At 54.5% G+C, this 13,156-nt stretch overlaps 1 long non-coding RNA gene across 1 annotated transcript; it reads left to right on the forward strand.

Moving 5' to 3' along the window:
- Nucleotides 1-1,945: 1,945 nt before the first annotated feature.
- On the forward strand, nt 1,946-2,517 carry LOC110595429. Its single transcript, XR_002481830.1, has 2 exons — nt 1,946-1,980; nt 2,298-2,517. It is a non-coding gene; the product is annotated as an uncharacterized LOC110595429 (long non-coding RNA).
- The last annotated feature ends 10,639 nt before the right edge of the window (nt 2,518-13,156 follow it).

A 13,156-nucleotide genomic window follows, 5' to 3' on the forward strand; every position in this document is an offset into this window, starting at 1 on the left:
GGGGCGGCGCGGAGGGGACTGAGCCCTGCAGAGTGCCCCTTCCCCGAGGTGCGGAGCGTGGGCCCACAGAGCCGGGGAAGGGCGCCTCCGCCGTCATCTGCACGCGTGAAGACGTCAGCGCCGTGACAGGAGGTTGGGAGGGGCTCCCGAGCAACTCTGACCCTGTGGCCCTTGAAGCGCGGCGGCCCCAGCTCGGAGGGGTCCTGCGCGAAAAGATTGCCGCGTAAAGAAGTCACCCGGCGGCCCAGCAGGGAAAGGCGTGGGTTGTTTAGCACTCACGGGGCCGCACTCGGACTCGGTGGCTCAGCCTGCCATCCCGGCTCTTTGGGAGGCCGAGGCGAGTGGACGGCCTGAGCCCGCGGGCTCGAGACCTGCCCGGGCAACCTGGCGAGACGGCGTGTCTGCAATAACTCAGAGATGGGCCGGGCGTGGTGGCGCGCGCCTGTCGTTCCGGCTGCTTGGAAGGCGGAGCGGGAAGGAGGGCTGGAGCCCAGCAGGTCGACGCTGGGGTGGCCGTGAGCGTGCCACTGCGCTCCAGCTTGGGTGACCGATTGAGACTCTGACACGCCCCCCAAAAAAGCAAAACTCAAGGGAGGCACCGATGGCGACAGGTCGCTGGAGAATCCGCGCGGCCTTAGCGTGGTACAGTGCCGCTTTTAAAATCAGAGCAATCAAGCCAATCATTCATGTTCCTACCCGGTGTTGACAATGGCTTGATTAAGCCCGGTGCCTCCGTTGATTTCAGGCTTACTTGGTCACCTGTCCCCCGTGACTCGTTTACTGGGAATGTGCACTCCCTTCAGAGGCCAGCCTTGGCCAGAGGACGCTCTGAGGGAGGGGGCAGGAAGAAGCCAGAGGTAGAGGAGACAGTCCACGTCCAGAGAACTCCTTACAGTCCCCTTGACACCAAAGGATGTACTGATGTTGACTGAATTGTCTTCATGCTTAATTGAGTGATTATCGGCTTCATGACCACCTCCCTGCTGGGCAAAATTAAGGTGCATCCAGGGGACACTGGATGGGCTGTCCACACAGGTGATACAGTCCTCTGTGACTCCGCCCGGTGACACAGAATGAAGAGGACAGCTGTGGCTCCAGGGTCTGGTCTTTGTGCACTTGGGGGAGCATCTGAAGTGTGATGTGTGATGTGACTCGTGAAAGGGCCGTCCATGCAGAGTGACCCCGGACACAGAAGGAGCAGAACACCAAGCACAGGGCGGATGAGTTTGCTTTGTCGGTGTCGGGTAATTTGTGGGGGAGGACTCATGGGCAGAAGCGTGGTCTCAGCAGCCTGGAGACAGGTCGATCTCTGTACTGTTACCCCCAGGCGCTGGGCGCATGTCTCGGGAGGAGAGTATGCCCTCTGGAAGGAACAGGCAGGTGTCTGGAAGGCTGCCATAGGGCAAACATGCGAGGGCTGTTCTGGAGGAAACTCAGAACTTCCCGTAAATGGGTGTTTTCACAGGAAGGGTGACACATCGATTAGACATCTTGGGGGCATTCCCGGGCTGGGCTATTCAGGAGTTCCCTGCAGGTCAGCATCTAAATGGAGTCACTCTTGTCCCACAGATGGTGGTGAGAAGGAGGCGTGTTACATTTCAGTAGTACAGCCTCTGTGGAAATCAGCATGGAGGTTTTTCAAAGAACGAAAAGGAGATCTGCCACTCGATCCAGCAGTCCCACTACTTGGTGTCCACCCAAAGGAAGACAGGTTGTCATCCAGAAAAGACACCTGCGCCCACGTGTTCTTCGCAGCACAATTCACAGTTGCAAAGATGTGGAATCAGCCTAAATGCCCATCAGTCTATCAGCGCGTCATGACAGTGTGGCACATGTACACATATGAATGCCATGAAATACTATTCAGTCATCAAAAAGAGTCAAATAATGACTTTTGCAGCAACCTGGGTGGAATTGGAGACCATCCTCCGAAGTGAAGTAACGCAGGAATGGAAAACCAAACACTGCGTGGTCTCGCTTGTAAGTGGGGGCTCAGCTGAGGGTCTGCAGAAGCACAGTGGGCACTGGAGGCTCAAAAGGATGGAGGGATTGGGGAGGGATGGAAAATTACCTGTTGGGACAATGTGCACAGGTGGGGGCGACGGTCCTCTTAAAACCCACATTTCTTCACCACTACACAGAGCAGCTGTGTAACCAGAATCCATTTGTGCCCTCAAAACTATTACATTTAAAGAAAGCAGAGGAGGAGGGCGGGGGCCACAGCTCCTCAGTCCCCTCCAGAGAGACCACGGTGAAGTTCATGCTTTCAGTCTACATCCGTCTTCCATCATCCACAGCGTCCATTGGCCTCTGTTTCCAGCAGACCTCTGCTCCCTGGAAGTGCCCGAGATGTCCACACTGCGGGATGTCAGAAGCACTGCACATATAGTTTTATAGATCTTGGAAACGAAGTCCAAAAGGGAACGTCAGATGCCTTCTTAATTCTTTTTTTGATGGATTATATGTTGAGATGGTATTTTAGATACACTGAGTTAAATAAAACTTATTTTAAAAATATGCTTCTGGCTGGGCTGGTGGCTCAGCCTGTCATCCCAGCCTCTGGGAGGCCGGGGCGAGTGGATTGAGCCCACAGGTTCGAGACCAGTCTGAGCAACCTAGCAAGACCTCATCTCTATAATAAATAAAAAAAAAAAATCGGTTGGGTGTGGTAGCGCATGCCTGTAGTTCCTGCTACTTGGAAGGCTGAGGTGGAAGAATCGCCGGAGTCCAGTAGGTCAACGCTGGGGTGGCTGTGAGTGTGCCACTGCAATGCTTCTGTTTGGTGTCCTCTTTTACTGAAAGTGTAAAGCAACACGGGTGGCTGACACTGTTTCTGTCGGCTGCTCTGTTCAGGACGTTCTGTCGGTGCGTTTCAGGCAGTGAGCCTGGCTTTCCAAGCGACATCTTCACAGCCTTCTCTGGTCTGTCGTGTGTTGGGAATCCCAGCTTAGATGGAGTCAGGTGTCCGAAAAGGAGTCTCGCTTGAAGTATCCCTTGGAGAAGAAAGTGGGAGAAAGACCTCCTGGGAAGGGCAGCCAGCAACTGCAGTGTAGAGCTGGTCTCCTGGGCATCCTGGGAATACATGCTGTTCCGACCCGGAGCAAGTCTCCACTGCCCGGACCTTGTGTCGCTGCCCTGAGCAGTGACGGGTCGGGGCTGTCTTGGTCTGTTTGTGTTGCCATCACAAAACAGCCCAGTCTGGGCAATTCACGAACGTGTTTCCCACGGTCTAGGGGCCGGGAATCCACGGCCAGGTGTCCCACGGGGGTGTCTGTGGAGGGCGGCTCTCTGCTTCCAGGAAGGCGCCTTGTTGCTGTGTCCCATATGGGGGCAGGGCTGGGACAAGCGGGACCAGGGGCGGGAAGTCTCCTTCGTGAAGGCCTTGAGCCCAGCTGGGCTCTGCCACTGTCACCTCTTGGGCCTCCTCTTAATAACACCATGTCAGTCATGAAGCTTCGACCTGGTTTGAAGGGACACACAGGTGGAGCAGGGACTGGCCCGAGTGGAGGGGCCTCTGCTGGAGGCCAAGTCGGCTCAAGGAGCCACACGGGCACTGGCGCACCACCCTGCTCAGCTGGGCAGGGAGCTCTCGAGGCAGATCGGAACAGATCTGAACAGAACAGAACATCCATGTCTGCTGCTTCATGGTCAGAAACCCTCATCTGCTGATCTCAACTTTCCATGGAGGTGTCCGTGGCAGGTGAGTATCCCCACGCCCTGCAGGGTGCCCGCATCCTGACCTGGAACCTGGGAATGGGCTCCTTTCTGTGGCTAAAGTGGCTCTGCAGGTGAGGTTAAGGATCCTGACATGGGAGAAATGTCCTGGACGACCCAGGCTGGCTCAGTGTGACCCCAAGGGTTGCACAGGAGGGGATAGGAGGGTGGGAGATGGGGCGGGGGGTAAGACGGCCAAGGAGCACTGGCGGCCTCTGGAAAGTTCCGGGCAAGGAGATGGACTCCTCCAGGGCCTCCCCAGGAGTGAAGTCTTGTCCACCCTTGGTGCGCAGAACTTCCGGTCTCGAGATGTGTGAGGAATAGAACTGGGTTATTTTAAGTCACTGAGTTTGTGGTAATCTGCTGCAGTGGCCACAGCAGATGGGCATCGTTCCCTTCCGTGAGGATGAGAGAGAGCCAGGGGTGCTGCCCGGGAGCGCTGGTGCCTGTCCCTTCAGATCAGTCGTGATGGGCCCTTTCTCCCCAGAGGGTCACCCGTGGGGAACACGCAGATCCCTCTACGTCCTGAGGGTTCACCTTCTGGTTAACAGCCTGGGCAATGCCACACAGAGTTTAATAAGAGCCACAGTTTTGCTAATACATCCAACTCCAAATTGCCTCTGTCCCTGAGGATTCTAATTTGTTTAACCTTGTAAAAATTTAGTCATAAGAAGCATTCAGTAAAGTGCACGTCTCCCACGCACACCTCAATACATGTTTGCATTTGTGTACACCTGCTTACCCACACCGAAATCAACTCTTTGCCCCTAAAGATATCTCATGGGTCACCTCTCAGTGACTTGGCCACGCTTTTTTACAAAATAGTGAAAAGCAAATTGCTTTATATTAAATAGTACAGCGCTGGAGCTAGTTATCTTATTGCAATGATATTGGACTTGTAATGGGATTTTGGACCTTGAGGAACTTATTCCTGATAAAAAAAATCACAATTTTATATCTCATATTTGTCTGCATGTGGTAATGTGTGAAACAGTCACCAACATGCACTGCAGGTTCACTGACACCTGCCACGCAATAGTAATTCATTGGACTTCGTCCACTGGAGCTTTCTCTATTCTCGCAGACAATGCAGTGTCGTTTCCTTCCTCCCACATGGATCATATGTAATGTACAGTTCAGTCTGTTGTTTGAAAACGATGTGGAAGGACGCACTCGTGATTCCTGAAAACTGCTTCTCAACTGATCTATCAGAAGCTTGACTAATGTCAAACGGGACGGAGGTTTTTCATTTTTTTCATATGTAGGAGTTAATAATGCATACTTCTAGTCTCCAGAATCATCACTTCCTCCACCATTTTGAAGATTTTCACAAACAACTATGTAAAAGCTGATCACAGGATCCACACTGCTCATTCCTGCAATATAATTTAGAATCATTTCAGGCTCTGACTGATATAACATTTCCACCATGTAATGCCCTTGTGGTGGATTTCATTCCTGCAGGACTCCAAGGGCTGAGAAAAGTGATGATCCTTTTGCCTTTCACGCAAGAAGCGTAAGGTTATTTTTCCTATGCGCTACTGTTTTTTCCATGAGAAACTTTGCCTTTTTGATGTGTGCTGGTATTCCCTTGCAGTTGACTTGGGTTTGCCAGTAAATTGACGTTTCGTCTTTAGTAGCTCTTCTGTTAGGACAGTACCAGTGGAATATCCGTCAGCAAACACATGTTATCTTGCCACATTGGAAACTTTTCCCAACAACTTTTCATACACATGTAATGGAATTCTATTGCTTGCTGGAAGATCAGGTCGTATGATGTTTTTGGATGTTATGCTGCCATCGAAGGGAAGCATTATATTAAGAATAGACACCCTGATTTTTGTAGATGAGTTTGACCTAGTCCTTAATTTCATGCTGTTGGAGTTGTGCAGTCCGTGCTCTTTTAGTCTGGCTTCTGTAACTCATCATTTCGCCTTTAAGATTTAGCCCTGCTTTTGAATTGTATCCATATCTGTGTTTCATTCTTTTCTTTAAAAAATGTCTGTTCGATAGGCCGTTGAGTACACGCATGGCATAATTTGTTTGTTCTATTCCTGACGAGCATCTGATTGTTTCCAGTTTTGTGCTAGTCTGATTAAAGTTTGTACAAGTCTTTGAGTGGACATGCGCACTCCCATCTCTCGGGTGCGGATCTGGGACTGGCACTGCTGGGCATCAGCATGACATGTTCAGCACATAGGACACTGCCAGACCATGCTCCGAGGTGGCGGTACCAGTCTGTGTGCCCATCAGCCGTGCACGAGCGTCTTAGTTGCTCCACAAACTCGTCAGCACTTCACATTGTCAGTCTTACTCAGTTTAGTCATTCTTTGAGTTCTAACTTAGTTTTTTTTTTTTTTTAATTTGTTTTTTGAGTCGGCTCTCACCCTGTTGCCCAGGCTGGAGTGCAGTGGCACAACCCAGCCTCCGGCTCCTGGGCTCCAGTGACCTGCCTCAGCCTCCCCGGTAGCTGGGACTGCCGGCATGTGGCATCACACCTCGCTGATTTTTTTTTCAGTTTTTGCAAAGATGAGGTCTTGCTGTGTTGCCCAGGCTGGTCTCAAATTCCTGGGTTCAAGCAATTCTCCTGCCTCAGCTTCCCAAAGTGCTGGGATTACAGGCATGAGCCACTGTACCTGGCCTCTTAGTTTTTATTCGTTGAAAATTCTCCTGATGCTAGTCACAGAGTAGGTCACCAGCACTGTGTGGGGTGTGGTTGCTCTCTGTCTTTTCCCAGCAGGCTTATCACTCGCCTTGGTGGTGACGCGGGCCGGAAGTGCTGAGCTCCTTGGTGAAGGGGGTGGGTGTGGCCACCTGGCGCCTTTAGTTCCTCTCCACCATCCAGTCCCTTGCAAGAACCTGCACTGAGCATGACTGATGGTCAGTGTTGTTCCAGAGCGGGCACAGTGGGCATGTGAGAATGGTGGGCTTCCTACTCGTCTGGAACATTCTTTCTGGATGGTTGTTCGAATGGAGGTCCTGTGACCTTGCAAGAGGATGTTGCACCTGCAGGTGTGAGCACACCCCCGGCCCCGCCCGCTGTGAAACCAGACTGAAACATGGACCGGGACAAAGGATGCACAGCCCAGGGACTTGCACCTGCTGGGATGTGGGCTCAGACCGCCTGCAGGCGCAGGACGTTGGCTCGTGACATTCGGAAATAACGAAACTCCGTTGTCACCTAAAACCCAGGGGCTTCCCACCAACACTTGAACTTCAGGCTTCTCTTGGGAGTAGTTGGCGCCCACACTCCCCTCTTGGAGCCCCTGCTGGGAGCCGAGCAGAGGTTGCCCTGCTGCCCTGGGTCGCGCCCTCCAACCCACTTCCTGCCCGCCGACTTCTCCCAAGCACAGCCCTTGCTTTTCCCGGAGCTCCAGAGGCTTCAGCCTGGACGTCGCGGAGCTCTGCATCTATCCCAGTGCAGGGAGCACAGCAGGCGTGAAATGCAGACTTGCTAAGTGAATCGACGGGAGACTGCCAGGCCCCGAGGCGAGAGGCCGCGTTGCTCATGTGTAGTTCCCAAGAAGACGCGAGGTGGCGCCGTGACCGCAGACACGAGTCTCGTCCGCCTCGCGACCGCGGCAGGCCGAGTCCTGCTTTCACACCGGCCGGGGTTTTCGTGAATCTGTGCACGCCTCGAGCACAAATCGCTGGTTTTACCTATACCCGAATGTGTACTTATCTGTACTTACACATGCACATAAAATCAAAGTAGGATGCAAATGAGAAGATCTATGGTTGGATATATATATATAATTTAAAAATTATATTTATATATTTTAAATATATATGTATAAAATTGGCCTGCTTGATTAGGATACATACGACTTGGAGATATTTAATTAGGATATATAATAAAATATAGCTCAAATATGTTTAAAATTAACAGATATGTAATGACGGTGTGATATATAATCAGTATCTATAAAATATATAATTAAGACATGTAAAATTAGAACATGTAATTGGTATCTAATGAAGATATTTTGAATAATTAAGACAAAACTATGCCTACTTCATATAATTAGAACATATAGTTACATTGAATCATATGAATTTGCAAATATTCCACTGTTTCCGACCTACAAAAATGGCAAGTTTCATATGGTTGAATCTAAACACTGCATTTCAAGTGGGCCAAGTTTATTATATCTGTTAGAAAACAAAGCTTATCTTGGGTTATCTTTTGCTAGAATCTGCTCTCCCGTTTCTGGTTCCAATGTCCCCAATCTGTCGATGACATGAGAAATTGCTACTTGATCAGAGTAAGTGACCAGTTTGACTGAGAAACCGAGGACCACTGGTTATTTCTTGCTCTTCACGTGTGGGGGTTGCAGGGTGTGTGCGTGGGGGGGGTGTTCACGTTTCCATGTCTGGGAGGGGACAGTTGTCATGACCAGCCAGCAGAGGAGAGAAGTGTGGGAGCAACGAGATTATGCACCTGTGGCAAGCCCACTCGAGAATGCTCTATGTCCTTACACGATGAGCCACCCGAGAACATTCTCTCCTTATACGATGAGACCATCTGAGAATGCTCCGGCCTTACACAGCAAGGCTGCTCAACCCTCTGTCCTCACGCGACGAGACGCTTGAGCACGCCCTGTATCCTCACATGGCGAGACCGCTCGAGAATGCTGTCCTCGCACGATGAGTCGACTCAAGAACGTTCTTTTCGTACGCAGTGCGACCACCCGAGACCACTCTGTCCTTACAGGATGAGACGCTTGAGAACTCGCTTTCCTGTGTGATGGATCACGCGAGCACGGTGTGTCCTCACATGACAAGATCACTCGAGAGCGCTGTGTCCTTGCACGCCGTGAGAGGCGGTGGATCCCCGGAGGAGGTGGTCATGTGCCTGCTGAGCCCAGGTGCAGCAGCTGGACTCGCCATGGGAGGGAGTGAAGGAAGGCTGGGCTTGCGGGCCGAGCACCTGTTCACGGTGGCGACTGTGGGGAGGCACGGCGTGCCCCTGTCCCAGCAGTTTTGCGAGTGACCCGCCTCCCCACCGGTCAGCGCCTCAAGGCCATGGGGCCTCGGCCCACAACCTGATGGAGGGGTTGCCCAGGCCTCCTCCCCCTCGAACTCGGCTCTCCTGGCGGGGGCTCTGAGCGGCAGTGTGGGCAGCCCCCGCCCACCCCTGCCAGAAGTGTGGCTCCGGCCGCCCAGACTCCGCCCACACACCCTGGGGTGGCCTCAGACCGCGAGTGAACAGCCCGCAGGGGCCTCTGGAGCCTCCCACAGCCTCAGCCAGGAACCCATGCCCACCTGGAGCCTGGCCTGACGCCCTCTCTCCCTCTGCCCGGCCTGGTCGCCCTCTCCCCACTGCTGCTGTTGGAGCTCGCTCCGGCCTCCCTTCTGGGAGCGTGTATGCAGACTCCCCAGCCTCGGACAGCTCCCTCGCAGCAAGGATCAGAGGGTGCCTTGACTGTCGCTGCAGGCGGAGCCGCTTGGGTGGCTGGGTTTCAATCCCGGTGCCTGGCCGACAGGACTTTAACTATTCCTTGAATGAGCAATAAACTGCCATCACTTGGTGGGCAGTTTTAAACAGAGCAATAACCGGCCTGAGCAACATAGGGAGACCCATCTCTATCAAAGATAAACTAGCCGGGCTTGATGGCGAGGTCTATAGTGCCAGTCACTTGGGAAGCTGGGCGGGAGGATCGCCTGCATCCAGGAGGTTGAGACTGCAGAGAGTCACGGTCAGGCCGCTGCACTCCAGCCTGGGTGACAGAGGAAGACTGTGACTCAGAAAAAAAAATAACAGTGTCCTTCACCTGCAGTAGATTTTCACGTACACACATATCCTAACTGGATATAGGTCAATTAAATATAATGGTAATAGATTATCCGTGTAATTATATGCATATTAGAAGCCCCCGCAAGCCTGAATTGCGACTTACAGAGCAATGCTTGACTGCAATGTTTTGCTGCGTCTGGTCTTGAAGTCGCTTGTGGGAAGGGGCTTCATGGTCAGGGGATCGACAGTCGCCGGCGCGGCCTCCTGAGCAGCCTGTGCTGAGCGTCCTCGAGAGAGCTCGTCTCTCCCTCCGGGTCGGCCTCCGCTCCGGGTGCTGCAGAACAGGACGTGTGGACCCGCAGACCTGAGTGACACGCTGGGCAGCTGCTGCCGGGGTGGACGTCCCGGAGCTGGCCTGGAGGAGGCGCTGGTGGCCGTGGGCTTGCGGGCGGACCATCTCAGAGACAGCCTGATGTCAGGCGCCAGCACCAGACTCTTGAGACTTGATGGAGAATCCACGATTGCTTGCTACGGACTGAAGTGTGTCCCACCGAGAGGCATACGGTGAAGCCCTGGCCCCCAGGGGATGCTATTTGGAGTCGGACCTTTGGGAGGGAATGGGTTTCAACGAAGCCGTGGGGTGGGGCCCTCGTGTGGGATCAGTGCCCTTAGGAGAGTAGACAGCGGTGAGCTCACTGCTTCTCTCCGGCCTCTGCCAGGGAGGACATGCCAGAAGGCTGCCATCTGCAGACCTGGGAGAGAGCCCCTGCCAGGCTGGCACTCTGCTCTTATATGTCTGGCCTCCAGAACTGTAAGAAACTAAGCGCCTGTCATTCAGATTGCTGAGTCTGTGGTCTTCAGCTTACAGCGCGGAGGCTTTGAGTTATCAAGTGCACGCGTGTCCAGCCACGCCAGGGGCCGGGCCAGGCCAGTCGACTAGATGTGCCGTTGATGGAACATCTACTACAGGCCGAGAGCTGGTGAGCCTGTGGGGCTCCGAAGAGCTGCTGGCATGATAGTCTTGCTCCCGTGGCTCAGAGGTTGGTGTGGCGTCCCCCGGGGTGGCTCCCGGGGAGCCGGATGTCCACCTGGAGCAGCCACACTGGCCGGCTGCCCCTGCCAGGGAGGAGGGGCGACTGGGAGGTGCTGGATGCTGGGTGGACAGATGCTCGTGCCTGCCCGCGTGGAGGGTGACTGCGGCCTGTCCCACCACAGGACACATGGTGGGGGCGGCCCCAGGCAGCTGTCGGCACCCTCGACCCTCGACCCACATGCTTGCCCCAGATCTTGGTGGGCGACATCTTCCAGGAAAGTGGGGCTGACCACCCCCTCCACGTCCCCCTTCCCCAACCCCAGGAAGCACTGACCTGGCTGAGCTCTCGCTTGGTCCAAAGCCGGCTTCTCCGGAAAAGGAAAGTGTCTCCAGGGGCCCGTAGATGCAGAAAGACCGAGTTTGCGCACGGCAGTGTCACCGCGCTGGGACCCGCCCTCGCGTGCTTCTCTCGTTCACCCCGCCTGCCACCCCCGGCGCCCCAGGGTGCAACTGTAGCCAGTTCCCCGAGGACCCAGGCAGCCAGGCGTGCTCCACATCTGGGCTCTGCTGGGCTGTTCTGGCTGCTGGATGCTTGGGCGTGTCTCTCTCCGGTGACACTTGGCCGGCTGCTGCTTGTGTTTGGAAGAGACGGGGTTTTGCCACGTTGTCCAGGCTGGACACCAGCTCCTGGCCCCAAGTGCTTCCTCCTGCCTTAGCCTCCCGTGGAACTGGGACTCCAGGCACCGCACACGCCTGGCTTAGCTTCTCTTTTGCAGGGAGCTTCCTGGAACACCCCCACCTCCGACTGAGTCAGGGTCTCTCCCCCTCCCCACGGTGGAACTCGTCCCCCTGCACCACAGTCCTGCCCCTCACCGTGCAGAACGTTCTCTGAGAAGAGGCCCACTGTCCTGCTTGCCATGTTTTTCCTGTGCCTCGCAGACGCGCAACACGTGGCAGTCCTGAAGTATGTGTTGTCTGAACGCAGACGCTTGTGGGTGAGCTTCCATAGCTGCTCACAGACACCTTGTTACGCGCAAAGTTAGGTTAAAGTCCAGCTCGTCTGGCATCAGTGGTTCCACCAGGAGGCTTCCAGCCTTCTCTGCTTGTGCTTTGACTCCTAGGAAGGTGCAGGGACATACGACAGAGGGACGTTAAATCTCTGCTGCAGGGTTTGGCTTAACCCACCCTTGTTCTGATTGACGTTAAAACTGGCCAGGGAAATTGGGCACCGGCCAGTGTTTAGATTTTGCGGAGTCGGGCCTAACAAAGTAAGATGCGCCTAGTGTTTTCTCTCGCTGAAGAGAATCCTCAGACTCGGCAGAGGAGTCCTGTCCCACGACGCTGGAGTGTGTCAGTGGTGACGTGGCAGTGGGGATGGCGCTAGCGAAGGAATCGTGGTGGTGGCGGCGGTCACGGTGATGGCGGTGGCGGGGGTGGCGGTGGCGGTGATGGCGGTGATGATGCTGGTGGCAGTGTCTGGTGCTGGTGCTGGTGGTGATGACTGTGGGGGCGGCGGTGATGGTGATAGAGGGGTGATGGTGGTGGCGATGATGGTGGTCTTGGCGGTGGTGGTGGTGGCGACGGCCCAGCTTTCAAAGGAGAACGCCCCACGAGGTGGCAGATAAACCCTCAGAAAAGGCGGTTCTCCAAGGGCGTCACTGTAAGAAGTGCCTTATGTACGGGAGTTAATTTTCACAATATCCCTGAGAGAGCCATATGAGGTGAGAATGCAAAGGCTCCCGGAGGATGCGTGTATCACCCACGGTCATGGCTTGTCTTAGCCTGAGTTCCCGCGAAAGGGCGCGCAAGGTGGGCTGTGTGCCAGCAGTTGTTTGGGCAGGGAACCCCAAGGACCACAACCGGAGAGAGGAGAAACGGGTACCAGGGGATTGTCTCAAACTTGCCGTCCCGGCAGCCAGTAAGGGCTTCCCCTGTCTCCTCCCAGAATCTTCTAAGGAGCTGGGTAGAATGCTCTTCAGAACTGTTGGGACTGGCTAAAGAAAATGAGGTACATAGACACCACAGAATACTATGCGGCCATAAAAAAGAATGAAATCCCGTTCTTTGCAGCAACTGGCTGCAGCTGGAGACCATCATCCTGAGAAAATCAACGCAGAAACAGAAAAGCAGGTGCTGCACATTCTTAGTTATAAGCGGGATCCAAACGCCGGGTGCACACAGCCTCTAGATGGGACAGCCGACACCAGGGACTCCTGAGCGGGGAGGGAGGAAGCGGGTGATGAGTATCCATGGGGCCACACGGTCGCCACCTGGGTGACGGTCTCCGGAGAAGCCCAAACCCCAGCATCACGCCATACACTCATGTACCAGAGACCCCTGAATCTAAACAACAACAACAACCATCAAAAAGCAAAAGACAAGAAAGAAGAGCCTGCCTGGCATGGGAAGGTGGAGAGTTTGTGATGGGCGCTGGGTCCCCGGGCTAGCGTTGCTGCAAGGTGCACACGTGGTTGCGGGTGACACGCAGACATTCCAGGTGGCCGGGGTGAGGCTGGAGCCCCCATGAGTGTGAGGTGCGAGGCTGGCTCCCGTGAGCCGGGCACAGGTGCCCTGCTGTCTTCATGCCACGCTCGTCCTGCTCTCCCCAGCAGTCAGGGAAGAGCCCACAGCGAGTCCTCGCCGGCAGGACTAAAACCTCCCATCTGGGTTGC

Source organism: Carlito syrichta, unplaced genomic scaffold (assembly GCF_000164805.1).
Source record: "Carlito syrichta isolate Samal-C Ts95f unplaced genomic scaffold, Tarsius_syrichta-2.0.1 Scaffold301871, whole genome shotgun sequence".
Classification (NCBI taxonomy): Eukaryota; Metazoa; Chordata; class Mammalia; order Primates; family Tarsiidae; genus Carlito; species Carlito syrichta.